An 18,953-nucleotide genomic window follows, 5' to 3' on the forward strand; every position below is an offset into this window, starting at 1 on the left:
GACCTCAAACATGAGTCTGCTGTAAGACTGTTTACTCTGCTGAAGTTGATGGACAAGCTGCCCTTCAGCTAAACCCACACACACACACACACACACACACAGAGAGAGACCACAGCACATCTCACTTTGACTCACACACCCAGCTGGAAAGTGTGTCGAGGTGCATGAAGACCATCTCTCTTCTTTGCAAAACAAACAAACAAAAACACAACAAAATGAAAGTTACGTGCAGAATTGCACAAATGCAGCAGCAAACACACTGAACTTTACAAACAGCCGATGCTTTGCATAGATGAGAGCACAGGCAGTTAATGATCTGCATTTGCATTTGCATGTAGACCCACATTCTGTTTGCCTTTTGAAAACATGCATGTTCTTATGAACAATGAACTTATATACAATCTAGCAAGAGATTATGATGGAAATCTACAAAAACTAATTCTAGCAGCAAAAATGAATAGTATATTTGATTATTATCTACAAGTTAAATATTAGAAATGATGGTTAATTATAAATGAATATTACTCTCACTGCTCTAATGTTAACACATTATTGCTGTTAATGTCAGAGAAAAGCCAGAACTGGCTCCATGCTGGTATAAACAGCTAACATTTTGTCCACATCACTACAAATATAACTGATTACGTGGAAATGTGCAGTGTCTAATTCTGAACTCCTGAATCATCCATGGCAGTTTCCCTCGGCTTCAGCGTAATGACACTGTGGGTTAAACAAGGCCTAAATCTGCTGACACACTCTGACTAAAGCATCATCATGATCATCTATCACCAGTTCTGATGAGACGAGAACACTCTCATGAGGCGGAATAACACGTTTCCTGCATGTCATGTTGAAGTTTTAAGGTCTGCATGAAACAGAAGCTGTGATAGGATCTTCTCCTCTATTGTGACGTATATCCAAGTCAAAAACAGATAAAGTAGGGCGGGACTTGATTTTGTCCCGGGGGATTTGATGGGATGGTTTTGTTTGGTGGATCTCATGTAACAGGTTGTCATCCAATCATTTTTACACATGGATCGGCATCTCTTGATGGAAATAACATCACAACATTTACTTCCATCAAGATGTGCATCAATGTTTGGTCCAGATCTTGTACTGATAATGCAAGAGTCCAGCACTCTGTAAAGTCTCCTCCAGCACATCCCATAGACTCTCAGTGAGTTTAAGATCTGATCCTTCATGCTCCTCTCAGCCATTCTCTCACAGTCTGAGCTGATGAATCTGGACACTGTCGTCCTGGAATATGGCATGATGGTCACACGTGGTTGTATAAGAAATGAAAGCTACACACTTGTCCCTCGGTTAGGGTTAGAAGAACTGCTGCCAAACATGCTAGAAATAATCACTGCAATAACCATCCAATCATAGACACGTGTGCCTATTTAAATACAAACAGTGACTTTTTTCTTCAGTGTATAAATTAATAAAGACATCTAAATGATCTGATAGTGTCACAATGCCCCTGATTACCACCTGAGGGCACTCCACCCCGGACTGTCACTCCATCACAAACTACATTACCCATAATCCTTTGCCCGGACTCATCATCACTCATTGTTTGCACCTGTGTCTCATTACCTCATTACCCCAGCCTATATAAACCATGATCACTCTCTCATTCACTGCGAAGTCTTGTTTGTTGTAATACTGCATTTCTGAGAGTTTTCCCTGGTTTCCTGTCTCTTGGTTTAGGATTACTTGTCTGTTCCTTGGATTACCCCTTTGCCTATCTCTCCTGTCTTGATTGCCTGTTTGGACTGCTTGCAAGTGTATGACCTTTTGCCAGTTTCTTTACTACGATTGTGGATTATCCTTTAATAAAGCTGCGTTTGGATTCTCAACCATTGTCTCTCGGAGTAGTATGTTACAGATAGCCTCTAGTGAATGTGAATTAGCATTTCTTTACTGTATGAGGATGGAAACCCGTGTCTGTGGGTTGTGTGAATGTCTGCATCGCCCCTTTCACTTGTTTATACACCACATCCTGCGAAAACATTGAACAACTCGGTCATGTCGTGTCACGTCAACCAAAAAAACAAACCAATAAAAATATAACAACATAATCCCATCCCATAACTGGGACATTCTTTAAAAAAAGAATTAGGATTTAAAGACCCCCGTCGTGAAAATCAGGTTTTAAAGGTGCAGTGTGTAATATTTATGAGGATCTATTGCCCTAAACTGTCTTTTTTGTTCAACATTCACAGAGAGGATGAACATTCACATTCAGTTCAAAAACGCATACTCTCTTAAATATAGATTGAATAATTAATTTGTGACCACAAAGTATGTTCTACAGAATGAATGTGTGTAGTGTGAAAGCCATCCCGACACACTACATTCGCCATATTGTCATTATCATGTGACCAGCATCAGTTGTGTCATATGCACAATTCAGAATCTTGCTGAAAGAAGTAGGTCACTCAGGTTCTTTTGACCTACTTTAATGAGTACTATTAATTCGAACATCACTTTTGTCTCATACTGTTTTTCACCTACTATAGGAGCCATTTACTGCAGCCAACTGATCTTCCCAAACGAGTCTCTACTCTTCTAGACAATGTTTGAAATAAATACAGAGACTGGAAGAAAAATAACCCTAGTCAACCCATTTTTAAAAACAGAATGATATTTGAATAAATGAAATGTTTTCATGAGATTTTCAAGGACATAACACCATATTTTGAGAACAACACATCTCTTTTTCCACCTCATATGTTTTTTGTTTTTATAACAAAACAAAAAAAACAATACATTGGCCCACGTGTGTGTGTGTGTGTGTGTGTGTGTGTGTGTGTGTGTACACTACAGACAGATGGTCTGTGCGGCAGGGTATTTCCCAGAACTGTGGAGCATCTAACATTACAGCTCAAATGAACATCAAGCACAAGAGAACACAGTCCTCTTCATGTGAATGTCAGATATAGATGCCCAAGCGTGAGTTTACAGACCTCAGTAAGGGAGAAACCCATATTTGAATTTAAACAAATTAAACAAATGTGTGTGAGAGACAGACGAGACTCTAATGATCTCTTGTTATAAAGCTGATCTCAGTGGACCGAAGGGAAGGCAGAAGGGAGATATCTGTGACTCGTTTGATTCATTTATTCACAATGACAGGGGATGTTGTGTACTCAATGACGGGATGTTGTGTACTCAATCATATTTTATTGTGGGTCATAACAAACTCTTTTCAATACAAAATAGAGAAGTAGGCGTCTCAACTTTCCCTTCCTCTCTCCAATACAAACAGCCGGTAAAGCTCATATAGAAAAGAAACAATCCATCTTTGATCATGTGATAGGAAGTGACTAATAAATCAATGTTATTGCTCCTATAAAGACCCCAGGAGGGACAAGACAAGCTTTAGTTCCATAATTCACACCTTCACATTGACCTTTCAGTGGGTATTATATTCAAATGGACAAAATTTAACTCTAACATTTAAGATTTTGAATTGCTTTTATTCATTATGGAAAAGCATATCCCACTGTTCTTTATTTGATGAGTTTACAAGTAAGTCATCCTTTCAGGGGAAAACATATTTAAAGGGTCAGTTCACACAAAAATTAAGATTATGTCATTAATTCCTCATCATCTCAAACCCGTCAGACCTTCGTTCAGACACAGATGAAGATATTTCTGATGACCCCAGAGCTCTCTGACCCCTCCATAGACAGCAGTGTGATGAACACTCTCAAGGGTCAGAAAGGAAGTAAAGACATTGTTAAAATAGCCCATGTGACTCCAGTGGTTCAGCCTTAGTGTGATGAAGAGATGAGAATACTTTAGTGCGCAAAAACAAACACAAATAATGACTTCATTCATCAATTTGGTTCTAGCGTGTGTCAGTCTCATACACAGTTTCTGTTGTAGATACAGTGCATCTCCTGCGTCATCTTCACACACATGCGTCGTGACGCTCACATGAACAGCATCAGCAGAACACATATGTTTATATATGCTTCAATTTGTCACGATCTGGTCCAGATGAAGATGATAAAAAGGGTTCAAACAAGGATCCACAAACAAAAGGTTCTTTAATAAAACACACTTGGGTAATCCAATAGCTGGAAGGCAGCTCAACAGTGTGTGATACACGAACAATACCAGACACCAGCTGCACGAAAAGAAGAAACTGAAAAACACAAGGTGATTGAACTCAAATGAGCAGGTGATGAATTGTTAATCAGTAGCCATAGTTACAAACAAGGAGCGGGAAACTGGAACAAAGGAAAACAGGTGATATCTGCAACTGATGAAAAACAAAGAGGAAGTTCATGAAAATGAAACAAAAACAGACAGTTGTGACATAAAGCATAACAGTTCGACTGTGGGGGGAAGGAGGGGGCTCTGGAGGTGGATGAGGAGCTGGAAAAGACCTGGAAACAGGCAGAGATGTCAGACAGAGAGACCAGGGTGGAGTAGACGGTGGAAGCGCTCATGGAGGAGCAGATGGCCGACGAGAGCCCAGGAGGCAGCCAGGACGAGGGTGAGGAGAGCTGGGGCAGTGGACCGAGGGGACGCTGGTGGGAGTGAGTAATGGAGGAGCCTGACGGAGCCTTAGGGGTGGAGGACTGGAGCGCAGCAGACAGCCCGGAGTCCGTGGAGATGGTGTGGAGACGACTGACCCAGATGGAGCCGGTGGAGCCAAAGGGACGATGGCCCCGGCGGAGCAGAGGGGGCGAGGAGCCAGGGCAGATCCGATTGGTCAAGGTTCGGACGGACGAGGCAGAGCCAGGTAATCTCCTTGACCTTTGGGAATTATGACATTTTATTTTTTATTTTTTAATGTATGCATTATTTTGAGTTTTGGAGTATGCTCACGATCACCAACACACATCTCTCACTGTCGACCTCTGAACAGCATCGATGTTCTCTACCCTAACCTGTCTTTGGTCGTGTGTGTCCCAGGGGCCAGTAAAGAGAAACCTTGAGTGACCATCCACCTGCTCTCAGCATGATTCCATCTACACACACACACACGCACACACACACACACACACACACACACACACACACACACACACACCTGACACAAGTTACTACAACATACATTTTTCTATACAGCTAAATTTAGGCTAATTTTTTAATGTACATAGAAGTTCATTGAATTTCATTGATATGATATTTATATAAAAAACAAAACTTTTTTTAACTCGTACTCACAGTGGATCATTTGTAAGGGCTTAAAGGAAAGTTGTTTAACTTCGCCACCTAGTGACCACATGGGAGAATATATGGTTATCAATACCTCACAATATGCTCATAAATTCATCAAATCATCTTACTGTAATGCACCCTTGCTGAATGAAAGTATCAGCTTTTGTTATTTTAAAAAAAGAATTGTACTGACCCCAAACATGTGTATGATGGTGTAGGCCTATATAATAAACATAATAATAATTGTGCTGTTCTCTATGAACATTCTGCATTTATTCTACGATTCTTTTAATAAGTTATAGTAAAGTGACCCCTTCTGTTCCAAGTTGGGTATTGCATATAATATTGTTTGAGTCCTTCTTTGACATCATAAATGTGAGCCTAGTTGCAGCAGCAGGGAAGAGCAAGCTCCTGGGGTGCGTTCCGTTCGACCGTAACAGCAGCCAGAAAAATGGAGCGCAGCTGGAAGAAAACAAAATTAGAGGTATTTCGTAATTCGTGGAAAGAGCACATGATCACATACAGAAAGGCCGTAAAAACTGCTAGATCTGCTTATTTCTCAACTCTCTTGGAAGAAAACAAACACAACCCAAGGTATTTATTCGATACAGTGGCTAAATTAACCAAAAATAAAGCTTCAACTTCTGATGATTGTAAACAGCACAGCAGTAATGACTTTATGAACTTCTTCACATGTAAGATTGATAATATTAGGAAATTTTTTTTAACCATGCAGCCGTCTAATACAGCATCACATCAGACAGAGCATTGTAGTGTCACTGAGGAAAAATTACACTCATTCACTGCTATAGGAGAAGAAGAATTGGCTAAACTCGTTAAATCATCTAAATCAACAACATGTATGCTCGACCCTGTACCGACTAGGCTATTAAAAGAGATGCTACCAGAGGTCATAGATCCTCTTCTTAATATCATTAATTCATCTTTGTCATTAGGATATGTACCGAAAACTTTTAAGTTGGCTATTATTAAACCACTTATTAAAAAACCGCAACTTGATCCTACAGAATTAGCCAATTATAGACCAATCTCAAATCTTCCCTTTCTGTCAAAAATACTTGAAAAGGCAGTGTCTTCACAATTATGTTCCTTTTTAGAAAGAAATGGTATCTGTGAGGATTTCCAGTCAGGATTTAGACCGTATCATAGCACTGAGACTGCTCTCATCAGAGTTACAAATGATTTACTCTTATCATCCGATCGTGGCTGTATCTCTCTATTAGTGTTACTCGATCTTAGCGCTGCATTTGATACTATCGACCACAACATTCTTTTGAATAGACTCGAAAATTATGTAGGTATTAGTGGAATTGCATTATCATGGTTTAAATCATACCTATGCGACCGTTATCACTTTGTAGTAGTAAATGAAGATATGTCACACCGATCGCAAGTTCAGTATGGAGTACCACAAGGCTCAGTGCTAGGACCGCTACTCTTCACCCTGTACATGCTACCACTGGGAGATATCATTAGGAAGCATGGCGTTAGTTTTCATTGTTATGCTGACGATACTCAGCTCTATATTTCTTCACGCCCTGAAGAAACTTACCAATTCACAAGATTAACGGAATGCATAGCTGATATAAAACATTGGATGACCGGTAATTTCTTGCAACTCAATTCAGAAAAAACTGTATTTTTAATTATTGGACAAAAAAGCTCCACAAGTAGTAACCTAGAATACTGTCTAACACTTGATGGCTGTTCTGTCCAGTCCTCGTCGTCAGTGAGGAACCTGGGTGTGCTCTTTGATACCAATCTTTTGTTTGAAAGCCACGTTTCTAGCATCTGTAAAACTGCTTTCTACCATCTTAAAAATATATCTAAATTACGGCACATGCTCTCAATGCAAAATGCTGAACAGTTAGTTCATGCGTTCATGACCTCAAGGTTAGATTATTGTAATGCTCTACTGGGTGGTTGCCCTGCTCGCTTAATAAATAAACTCCAGCTGGTCCAAAACGCAGCAGCTCGAGTTCTTACTAGAACCAGGAAGTATGACCATATTAGCCCAGTTCTGTCAACACTGCACTGGCTGCCTATTAAACATCGCATAAATTTTAAAATCTTACTTATTACTTACAAAGCACTAAATGGTTTAGCTCCCCAATACTTGAGCGAGCTCTTAACATATACTCCATCACGTCTACTGCGGTCTCAAAACTCTGGCCAGTTGATCATACCGAGAATATCCAAATCAACTGCAGGCGGTCGATCCTTTTCCTATTTAGCACCTAAACTCTGGAACAGTCTTCCTAACATTGTTCGGGAAGCAGACACACTCTGTCAGTTTAAATCTAGACTAAAAACACATCTCTTTACTGTGGCATACACATAAAACACTTTTTCAATGAAATGATTGTTAGGCTGCATTAACTAGGTCAGCCGGAACCGGGAACACTTCCCATAACACCTGATGTACTCGTTACATCATCAGAAGAATGGCATCTACGCTAATGTTAGTCTCTCTGTTTTATCCCGAGGTTTACTGCAGTCAGCTGGATCCGGGCCGTATCCAGATCAGATGGTGGACCTGCGCCCAGAGAAGACCAACACAGGACCCCGAAGTGTCTGGGAGACCGTGATTAGACTCCCCCTGAAACTGCCTCATCGACACGGCATCTCAATAAACCCGTCTCCAGCGTGTTGCCTCCGATCATTCGAATATTGCACTTTAATAATTATTTAATCAACATCATCCTCAATAAACCCGTCTCCAGCATGTTGCCCCCGGTCCCTCGAATATTCTGATCTATTATGACCTCCGAGCTGTAAAACTGCCAGAATAATAATAATAATACGCTGTTTGTTAATTGGCCAGAGGAGAACTGGCACCCCGACTGAGCCTGGTTTCTCCCAAGGTTTATTTTTCTCCATTAGGTCACCTAATGGGGTTTTGGTTTCCTTGCCACTGTTGCCTCTGGCTTGGCGTGCTCAGTTGGGGACACTAAATTTTTCAACTAAACATCGAAATACATCTAAATAATAAACTAAATTAACCACTTAAACTAAATTACTGATCAAATTATTGATCTAAAGCCCACACTGTCACTGTATGATACTTGAAATTTTTCCAGAATGGCTATACAGCTGAATAAAATTATGCTGCATTATTTTCCTGTTTAACACTGTAAAGCTGCTTTGAAACAATCTACATTGTTAAAAGCGCTATATAAATAAAGTTGACTTGACTTGACACACACACACACACACACACACACAGGCTACAACATTTTTCTATATTTTATTATTCATTTTTCTATACAGCAAAATTTAAGACAATATTTTAATGTTCATTGAATTTCATTGATATTATATTTATATGCAAAAAACAAAACACTTTTTGTTTTTACTCGTACTAACAGTGTATCATATGTAAGGGCTTAAAGGAAAGTTGTTTAACTTCGCCATCTAGTGACCACATGGGAGAATATATGGTTCTAAGTACCTCATAATATTCTCATAAATTCATCAAAGCATCTTAACATTAATTAAAAAATATATTAAAATATTATTAGGTGTCTTTTTATGATGTTCCTAAATAATGCAGTCTGGAAATATCTTTGATGTATCTGGACACGATCTGGGGTGCGTTTCCCAAAAGCATCGTTAGCCAACTATGGTCGCAAGTTCCGTCGTTATCAACATAGTTCAACCAGTCGGTGTTTCCCGAAACCATCGTTCCAACGAACGTTCGCAAACAGCGTCGCAAACTTGTGTGGTTGGAACGACAGCTCTCGACCTGTGGTTAGAAGCATAGTTTCTTGTTTGCAGGACATGCAGACTTAATAAATCCTTACCTTGATCAAAATAAGCAAGCTGACACTCAGTACAACCTATATCTTTTATTTCGAATACATACAAATGTCAATTATGTATTTTAGTTTGTCAAGAGATTTAAAGCACCGTTTTTGAAGAGTGTGCATGTGCGGACGTGCACTAGTATGTAAAATCGAGCTTGTGATTGAGTCTGAAAATAAAGCAAAATAAATGAGAAAAATAAGAATGAATCCTCAGATGCCATGTCTGTAATTTATAGCAAAAAGTCTTGCATTAATTTGATCTCAAACTAATTAAATACAATAAGTTAATACTCCACCACCTGCGTGACATCATTAACCAACGTGGTTGAACGACAGATTTGCAACAATATGGTTTCGGGAAACAATCGTGACTAGCTAGTTGATTTCTTCAACGATCCATCGTGGTAGTTAAGCAGTGAGTTACATCGTTGTACGTGAAACGCACCCCTGGGGTGCGTTTCCCGAAAGCATCGTTGGCCAACTATGGTCGCAAGTTCCGTCGTTATCAGCATAGTTCAACGATTTGGTGTTTCCCAAAACCATCGTTCCAACGAACGTTCGCAAACTGCATCGCAAACTTGTGTGGTTGGAACGACAGCTCTTGACCTGTGGTTAGAAGTATAGTTCCTTGTTAGTTTGTCGTATCGACGTCATTGATTTCGCAGCAGCTGGGATGTGTTCTATTCAGAGCTATCGACCCTATAGCCTATTTCTTTCGAATGTTTTACCATCTACTTTAAGTAATTTGGATGACTTAAAGTCGAGGTGCCTAGGTTTTACGCAATGTGCTTTCTTCATTACAAATTATTTGAAACGATATAATAGCGTGACGATAGCAATTATTCTCCCTTCAAAGTGCCCTCCGAAAGGATCATTTATGCTGGTTGGGACGCAGTCTTGGTTTCGTTTGTGCGAAGAAACGAGTGTGCAAGTGAGTAACTTTGTTAAATTCCCAAAGACAAATTGTCATATAACAATATTTTACAAAAAGGGGTTTACCCTTAAATATTAAATTGTATATGTAGGCTAAAGTAGCATTATGTTGCGTTCACACCGGACGCGATTCGCGCGAGTGATTTACATGTTAAGTCAATGCAGAGACGCGAAATGGCATTCTGCGGCGCGATTCGCGCGATTGAGGCGGCGAGAAGGACGCGACTTGAGCGTTTTGAACGCGCGATTCGCGCGAATCGCGTGAATCGCGCGAAACGCTCAAGTTGAAAAATCTGAACTTTGGCGGATATTTCGCGCCGCGTTAACCAATCAGGAGCTTGCTCTAGTAGTGACAACAATGAAGAGAAAATCTGAATATTGATATCTGGTTCAGACAATATGATTATCACTGTGATAACATTAAATTACATGAAACACAACCCAGTCTCTTTTTGTTAAATGCAAGTTTATGTATGATCAATAATACAAAAGTATCAGTAATGTATAACAAGCTATACATGAAACAAAGCAACAATGCAGTCAAACATTCAAAGTCAGTGCTAGTAGGCTAACGTTACAACTGCAACGTACAGTTATAGCCTAAAAATATAAAGTAATGAAACTTATCTTTGCCCTCAGCCTAAACGATTTGCCAGGGAACAAATTATAGATCCATGAGACCAAAGATCGGCCGTTACAAGACGAATTATAGCTCGAGACACACCACAGAGACATCAGAGCCAGCGGGAGACGGCAGAAGGACTGGCCGAGGAAAGGTTGCCCTCGCCGGCTTTCACGTGCGCTGAGCGCGCTGTCCGCTGGAGCTCACAGCTCCGACAACGGCAGATAAAATGTTCAAATAGGCACTGTTTATGTAAATAAACCACAGATTTGAGCTTTAAACAACTACATTATCGACTGAAAAAGTCTTAAAACTACGTTTTGTCACACATTAACAGTAGATATGAACAAAAAAAAAGACATGTAAACACAGCCCATGTCAGCCATTTCTCAACGAGACGAGCTGCTGGCGGAAGCCCCGCCCATGACGCGAATTCGCATCTGTTGTGCAGTAAATGTCACACGCGATTCGCGCGAGTAAACTCAAAATGTACACGCGTCCACCTTCGCGCGATTAGCGCGAATTATTCGCGCGAATCGCGTCCGGTGTGAACGCCACATTACACATATACGCAACACATGCAGTGCTTAGCGCTAAGGAAACGTAGGCAGATTCAGATTTGTTTTATTCTGACATTTAAACATTTAACAAATGATGACATAAATCAACATAAAGTCTGAAAAGGAATAGGCAGAAGCATTTATTTTTTGGGTGATTTCTTCCCAGGATTTTTTTTTATCAGCATTTGTTACACAATTTTTCAGCTTTGAAAATAGCTGTTTTTTTATTCTCCACCTCCTCCAAAAGAACTGTAACTTAATTTTTTGAAAATTGTGGTTTTCGCGTCATTTTCATATAGGTCATATGAACATAGCTGTATGGCAAGGGGACTTAAATAGGTAGGCTAATGATCTTAAGCAAAATATGCAACAGGTGTACACAATAGTATAACAATCACAGTGATCATTGATCAACAGTAAAACCCATCATTTATTTTCATTTTAATTGTGCTGATCTATCAATATTCAATAAGAAATTAATAAATATGAAATTGTGAAATTAATAGTTATAGATTTTTGGGATCAGAGAAGACAACATTGTGTTTATATATGTTTATATTTTATTGTTCAAAGAATGAATGTTGAGTTGTTAACGTAATTACTCCACATCGTCACTAAGAAAGCGCAGTCGAAAAGAGAAAAGAACCAAATTTACAGCAGGTGGCGATATGTGCTCATAGCACCAGTCCGCCATTAGATCGAAGAAGAAGAAGAAGAACGTCATAACGACAGCTCCAACCAATGTGGTTCAACCCATGGTTTTGCGACACAGGTACCATGGTTTCGGGAAACAGTAGTGACTAGCTAGTTGATTTCTTTAAAGATGCATCGTACTATGGTAGTTAAACCAGCGAGTTGCATCGTTGTACGGGAAACGCACCCCTGGTTAGTCAAGAGTAGACTAGTGAGGAAAGTACAAAAAGTTGTTTGTTGATGTTGGTTATGGAGATGATGGAAATGTCCAGTAAATCTTATGAATATGAGACTTTAAGTCGCAAATCTGTGACAGTGATTTATATATGCGCTGTTTCTCAACCGTAAATGTTAAATTTATGAACTTTATTAACAGAATTAGTGATGATGATAAATGTGTTTAATGAACTGGTAAACTCATGCTTTTTTGATGTGTTTTCTGCTTTTGTCTGATATCTAATGATTATGGTAGAGGTCAAACTCCAATGTGTTGCTTGAGTTGATATAAAATCTGTTCTGCAGGTCTGAGTTTGAAAACAGGTCTGGGCAAGTTTAAATACGGAAGGCTCAAAGCTTTGTTGATCGTATCCTACATTCCTTGTGTAGTAAATAATTGTGGTTGCAGTCGAAGCTTATAAGGAAATATAAACTGTGAAAAGAGAACATTTTCTCCTCTTGATCTCAGCAGAACCAGATTCAATTCAACAAACCAGGTATGGAAGAGTTGTGAGCTAAATCTATTTCCTCTGTAATGGACAGACGTTTAACCCACATGAAAAAATACTATAGTGTATTATAGTATACTATAGTAAAATTACAGTAGTAAATACTATAGTGTTTTTGAACCATACTTTAGTAAAGATACTACAGTCAATTGTATTTACTACAATAGTATTTACTACACTTTGTTAATTTACTGTAGTATATTTACTATAGTACGGTTCAAAAACACTATAGTATTTACTAGAGTAATTTTACTATAATTTACTATAGTATTTTTTCATGTGGGCAGAACGAGGGTGTAATGATGTCTGCAAGTGTGTGTGTGTGTGTGTGTGTGTGTGTGTGTGTGTGTGTGTGTGTGTGTGTGTGTGTGTGTGTGTGTGTGTGTGTGTGTGTGTGTGTGTGTGTGTGTGTGTGTGTGTGTGTGTGTGTGTGTGTGTGTGTGTGTGTGTGTGTGTGTGTGTGTGTGTGTGTTCTTAGCAGTCCTTCTGCCTTTTAATGTGATGACATTTATGCATTTTCTGCAATCAATTTTTAAAAAGTATAAAAGGTGTGTTTCTGTTTTTTGAGAAAGACACAGTATTTTCATTTGTGAGCAGGCATATATTTTAAAGAGTTCACCCATAAATGGATAATTTGTCATCATTTACTCACTCTCATGTTGTTACTAACCCTGAATGAGAGTATTTATTCTGCTGAACACAAAGGAAGAAGAGTGAAGACTGCTGGTAACCAGACAGTTGACTGTAGACATTGACTTCTATAGTAGGAAAAAATACTGTGTGAGTCGATATTTGATTACCAACATTCTTTAAAATATCTGTCCAACAGAACCTTGTACAGGGTGAGAGTGAGTAAATGACCGTGTTTGGGTGAACTAACCCTTTCCGTGGTGGGCTGTTCTTCACAGCTAGGTGGCAGTACATAACAAAAAACTAATCTATGTTTTGACAAGACACATCCCAGCTCAACATGTGACCACAAATACGAGATATGTGTTGTTCTACAGCTACATGCTGTGATTTCTACAAGTGTTTTGATTGAATGCATTGGCTTTGGGGTATAATGAGTTATCTTAACTCTGATGCATGACGCAGAGCACTCAAATAATGCTCCAGTTTAGGAGACATGTATTTGGCACTGGTTATATTTGATTCAAGCACTTTAAATTGATCTTAAAGTTTAAAAGAAACTTAAATAAGAAACAAAATAGAAAGATATGTTAAGGTGATAGAGTTTAAAAGACAATATTTGTATCATTAAAGCAAGCCAAAGAGGACAAGGTTTCTATGAACATAGACTTTACATTATGTTCTTGCTCCATCCATGCAATAAATACACATTCTTAAATGGTTTTCTAGCGTGTATCAACTGCTCATGGTATGACCTATTTTATGACCTTCATCAGTCAACATTATAATAATATATATTCATATTTATGAATATATGTAGACATTAAACTCTTTGTATATCCACACTGATAGCGCACACATATTTCTGCCCGTCTTCGCTTGTGTGATTGTCCGCTACAGACTGGCGCGTCTTGTGAGTGTATATTATAACACATCTCTTCAGCTAATAAAAGAAACATACTGCAATTTGGTTATAGGAAAAATTGTGATATATGATGTTCAAAATGCTGAAAATGTCTCAAATGATTTTTTGAATCAACTTCAATATGATTAGAGTTCAAATGGTGTTATTTATGACTAAGACAGCTTCAACATTTATATTATTTAACATTTGAATGCAGTAAGATCATGATCTTTACTGGGGATACAAAAGGCATCGAATCCCAGGAATTACCCTGAAATCATGGTAGAACAAAAGTCTTCCTAAAGTCACAGGCTTAGTGTGTTGGTTATCTAATGTGCCCTGAGGTCATTTTCCTTCAGTTCCTGAAATTATTAATAAATATGCTGCTTTTAGTCAAGACGCAATGCTTTATTTTGGAGTGCAGTTCACACAATGGCCACAAGAGGGGACTTTGTTACTATATATGGGCTGTTTTCTTCATTAGGTCACTCTTCTGAGTGAGTGCTAAAATTGTAATCTTCTGTTTTCACTCTTTGAGATTAAAAGTTCAGTTTTTGTGGATACTCGTCTTTTGTGTTCCATCGGCAACACACCACATTATCAGACCTGTTTATAAGGCGTGTGGGGATGTGCTGTATTTATGAACTGTATGAAAAGGTTTGTTGAGAATGTGAAGCAAATTGAGTGGCAAAAACACTGAGAGGCATTGGTGTTTAGCGTGAATGCTCATATGCTTTTTCAGTTTCTCGTGGCGTGTTTTAAAAACGCCGTGTCAAGTTCAATTTTTAAAAAGACGTCTTGACGTCCTGCACTCTTTTCCATTTTTAAGAGCACAAGCACTTTCTTTCATGTAGCTCACTGCAGTTTTAAAGCCCTCATGATCTGTTCGGGCCAGTAGGTGGGACTGTTAGCCGACAGGTTTAAATAAACTGTTATTGACTCAAAGAGTTGATAAGGCTGGCCACACACTTACAGATTTAACACTTACACACACCAAGCAATCAGGGATCGTGGCCAATTCAAGGCCAAAATATCCTCAATTGTGTGATGTTTTTTTTTTTACTTCTTTTTTTTTTGACTTCCTGCTTCGCTACTGTTCGGACGCTCTTGCTTACTGCTCCGCGCTTTGCTCTATCGCTTCTATATTTTACAACTTCAGCAAATCAGCACAGTGCTCAAACGACATAGCTTGACTCCAATGATAAAATTAGATACTCTGGTGACTGAATTCCTAAACAAAAAGCGAAATATTTCAACCGACCAGCCTCCCACTGCCTCCAGCTTACATTCCGGAGAAGGGAAAACACAGCTGCCTACATTCAAAAGGATAAGGAAATGCCTCTTCTAGAATCTACTTGCTGCACAAACTGCCACAGACTTTTACAAAGGATTGCAGTTCTTGAAACAAAGTTATTTGCGGAACCATCCAACCAGACGAATCACACAGCAGAGCTTCATCATGATCGCCCTCTGCACACTGCCGGTGAGTCACATAAATGTAGTGCTACTCAACAGGTAGAGTAACAAGCAACTGATCAACACACTAATCAATGGAACAAACAGGGAGCAAGACCAAAAGGCACTCGAGACATCAGATTGTCACGAGCATCACATATTGCCGCAGTAGCATGCTCTACCCCAGACTAAAGGATTGCAAACACTAGTTTTCTACCACCAAATATACATCTTGAAAACAGATTTGAAGTGCTAATGAATGTGGGTGAGGAATCCACAAACGTGATAAATGTGACCGAACACAGATTGAATCAGCCCGCAGCTAACACTAATGCTAACAGGCGCTCAAGGTCAAGCAGACAGCGGCCCTCAGCTCAGAGCGCAGCCGAGCCCAGGACTCTGATAGTGGGGGACTCAACAATCAGAAACATTAGCAGCAGGGATACAACTACATGCTGCCTTCCACAAGCAACAGTTTCTGATGTCAACAGGGAACTTAAGAACATTCTGATGAAACATAAGACTGCAAATCGACTTATCATTCATGTGGGAAAGAACGATATTCAGAGAGAGGAGTCAGAACTCCTAAAGAGGGATTTCAATGAACTTTTTGAAACACTTAGAAAACTGAAAGTTCAGCCGTTCATCAGTGGACCACTTCCAGCAAAAGGAACAAATAGGTTCTCACGGCTACTTGGGCTTAATACATGGCTGCAAAAAACCTGCAACATGAAGGGAGTGAACTTTATTGACAACTTTAATCTCTTCTGGAGTCAGAGACAACTGTTTACATCAAATGGCCTCCACCCAAACAAACTCGGTGCAAGAGTGCTAAAGGACAATATTTATTTTTCCCTTCGAGTCACATTCCCAGTGAAATGCTCTCAGACAGCAAGTGTAGTGAGTTTGCTTTCTTCTTCTCAGAGAAAATCATTAATATCAGAAATGCGATCAGCACATCCTTGAGTTTCTCTGGGGTGAATCAGATCAGACCACAGCCTCAGAAAGTTACTATGACTGATTTCGAAGCAATTGATGGTAAAATTTTAGAAGAAACGGTACAGCACCTTAAAACATAAACCTGCGCCCTTGACACACTCCCCACTTCTTTTTTCAAAAGTGTGTTTAACTGTTTAGAAGCAGATCTCCTAGAAGTGGTAAACGCCTCACTTCTTTCTGGGACTTTTCCAAACTCCCTAAAAACCGCAGTAGTTAAGCCTCTCCTGAAAAAGAGAAATCTGGATAACTCCATATTGAGCAACTACAGACCAATCTCAAATCTCCCCTTCATAGGCAAGATCATTGAAAAAGTTGTTTTCAGTCAGCTGAACAAATTCTTGAACTCAAACGGATTCTTTGACAATTTTCAATCTGGTTTCCGACCGCATCACAGCACAGAGACGGCCCTCATTAAGATAATAAATGATATTCGCCTCAATACAGATACAGGCAAAACATCAATTTTGGTACTACTGGACCTCAGTGCTGCATTCGACACTGTTGACCACAACATACTTCTTGACAGGCTAGAAAATTGGGTTGGGCTTTCTGGAATGGTCCTCAAATGGTTCAGGTCATACTTAGAAGGGAGAGGTTATTATGTGAGTATAGGTGACCATAAGTCTGAGTGGACATCCATGACATGCGGAGTCCCACAAGGGTCAATTCTTGCACCACTCCTATTCAACCTGTATATGCTGCCACTGAGCTAAATAATGAAAAATAACAAAATGGCTTACCACAGCTATGCTGACGACACCCAGATCTACTTAGCCCTATCACCTAATGACTACAGCCCCATTGACTCTCTATGTAAATGCATTGATGAAGTTAACAGTTGGATGTGCCAAAACTTTCTTCAGTTAAACAAAGACAAAACTGAAATTACTACATTTGGAAACAAAGATGAAATTCTCAAGGTGAACGCATATCTTGAGGCTAAAGGCCTGAAATCAAAAAATCAAGTCAGGAATCTTGGTGTGATTTTGGAGTCAGACCTGAGTTTCAATAGTCATGTCAAAGCAATAACTAAATCCGCTTACTATCATCTCAAAAATATATCAAGAATTAGATGCTTTGTTTCCAGGCAAGACTTAGAGAAACTCGTTCATGCTTTTATTACCAGTAGGGTGGACTATTGTAATGGTCTCCTCACCGGCCTTCCCAAAAAGACCATTAGACAGCTGCAGCTCATACAGAACGCTGCTGCCAGGATCCTGAGCAGAACCAGAAAATATGACCATATCACACCAGTCCTCAGATCTTTACACTGGCTTCCAGTTACATTTAGGATCGATTTTAAAGTGCTATTACTTGTATATAAATCACTCAATGACCTAGGACCTAAATACATTGCAGATATGCTGATTAAATACAAACCCAACAGATCACTCAGATCATCAGGATCAAGTCAATTAGAAATACCAAGGGTTCACTCAAAGCAAGGAGAGTCTGCGTTTAGCTATTATGCCAGCCGTAGCTGGAACCAGCTTCCTGAACAGATCAGATGTGCTCCAACAGTAGCCACTTTCAAATCCAGACTCAAAACACATCTGTTCAGCTGTGCATTTACTGAATGAGCTGTGCAACTGTACGTCCGACTAATTGCACCTTATCTTATGCATTTACTCAATGTGCTCTGTGCTTTGTCCGAACTGCTTGCACTTTAATTATGTTTCATTTTAACCCTGTTTTATTTTTAGTTTTTAATTATACTTTTATTTTTAATTATTTTTTATTTTGTTAAGGCTGTCTGGGTGGAAGAGGTTGAGAGACGGGGGATCTTAAACAGTTATTGTGGTTCGAGTCCACATAGTTATCCTCAATTTAGACCCCGACGTGATGTCTCTGATCAGGTAAGACATGAATTTGGTTTTGACTACCTGATTAGTGGCATCACTGAATAAATGTTATTGTGGTTCGAGTCCACATAGGTGCGAGGACGATCCGTTTAGATCTGCTCTGACGGATAGATCTGTATAGCCTTGGTGGTAAGAGGAAGGACCGTGTAGATCCGCTCTGATGGTCGAACAAACTAGAGATAGCCCTGGTGTTCCGGTCCAGGAAGATTTGTCTGTAAGGGTAATGTTTAAATGCACAGTTACCTGACAAATATTTTTGGAGTACTCGCTCTGGTGCGAGGAAGACCCGTTTAGATCTGCTATGGCGGGTAAAACATCTAGAGAACGCCCTCAAGTTAGGCCAAGAAGATTTGTCTGTAAGGGTAATGTTTAAATGCACAGTTACCTGACAAATATTTTTAAAGTAAACCTGACTCTCCATTTTCTTCCACCCCAGATAGGATTTCATCTTTATTTTTATTTCCTTTTAATTTCCTTTTAATTCCTTTTATATTATACTATATATATTTTATTCACTTATAACTATTTTAACTTCATTTCTGTGTAAAGCACTTTGAAT

The sequence above is a fragment of the Gobio gobio genome, assembly GCF_949357685.1.
Source record: "Gobio gobio genome assembly, chromosome: 24".
In the NCBI taxonomy this organism is placed as follows: Eukaryota; Metazoa; Chordata; class Actinopteri; order Cypriniformes; family Gobionidae; genus Gobio; species Gobio gobio.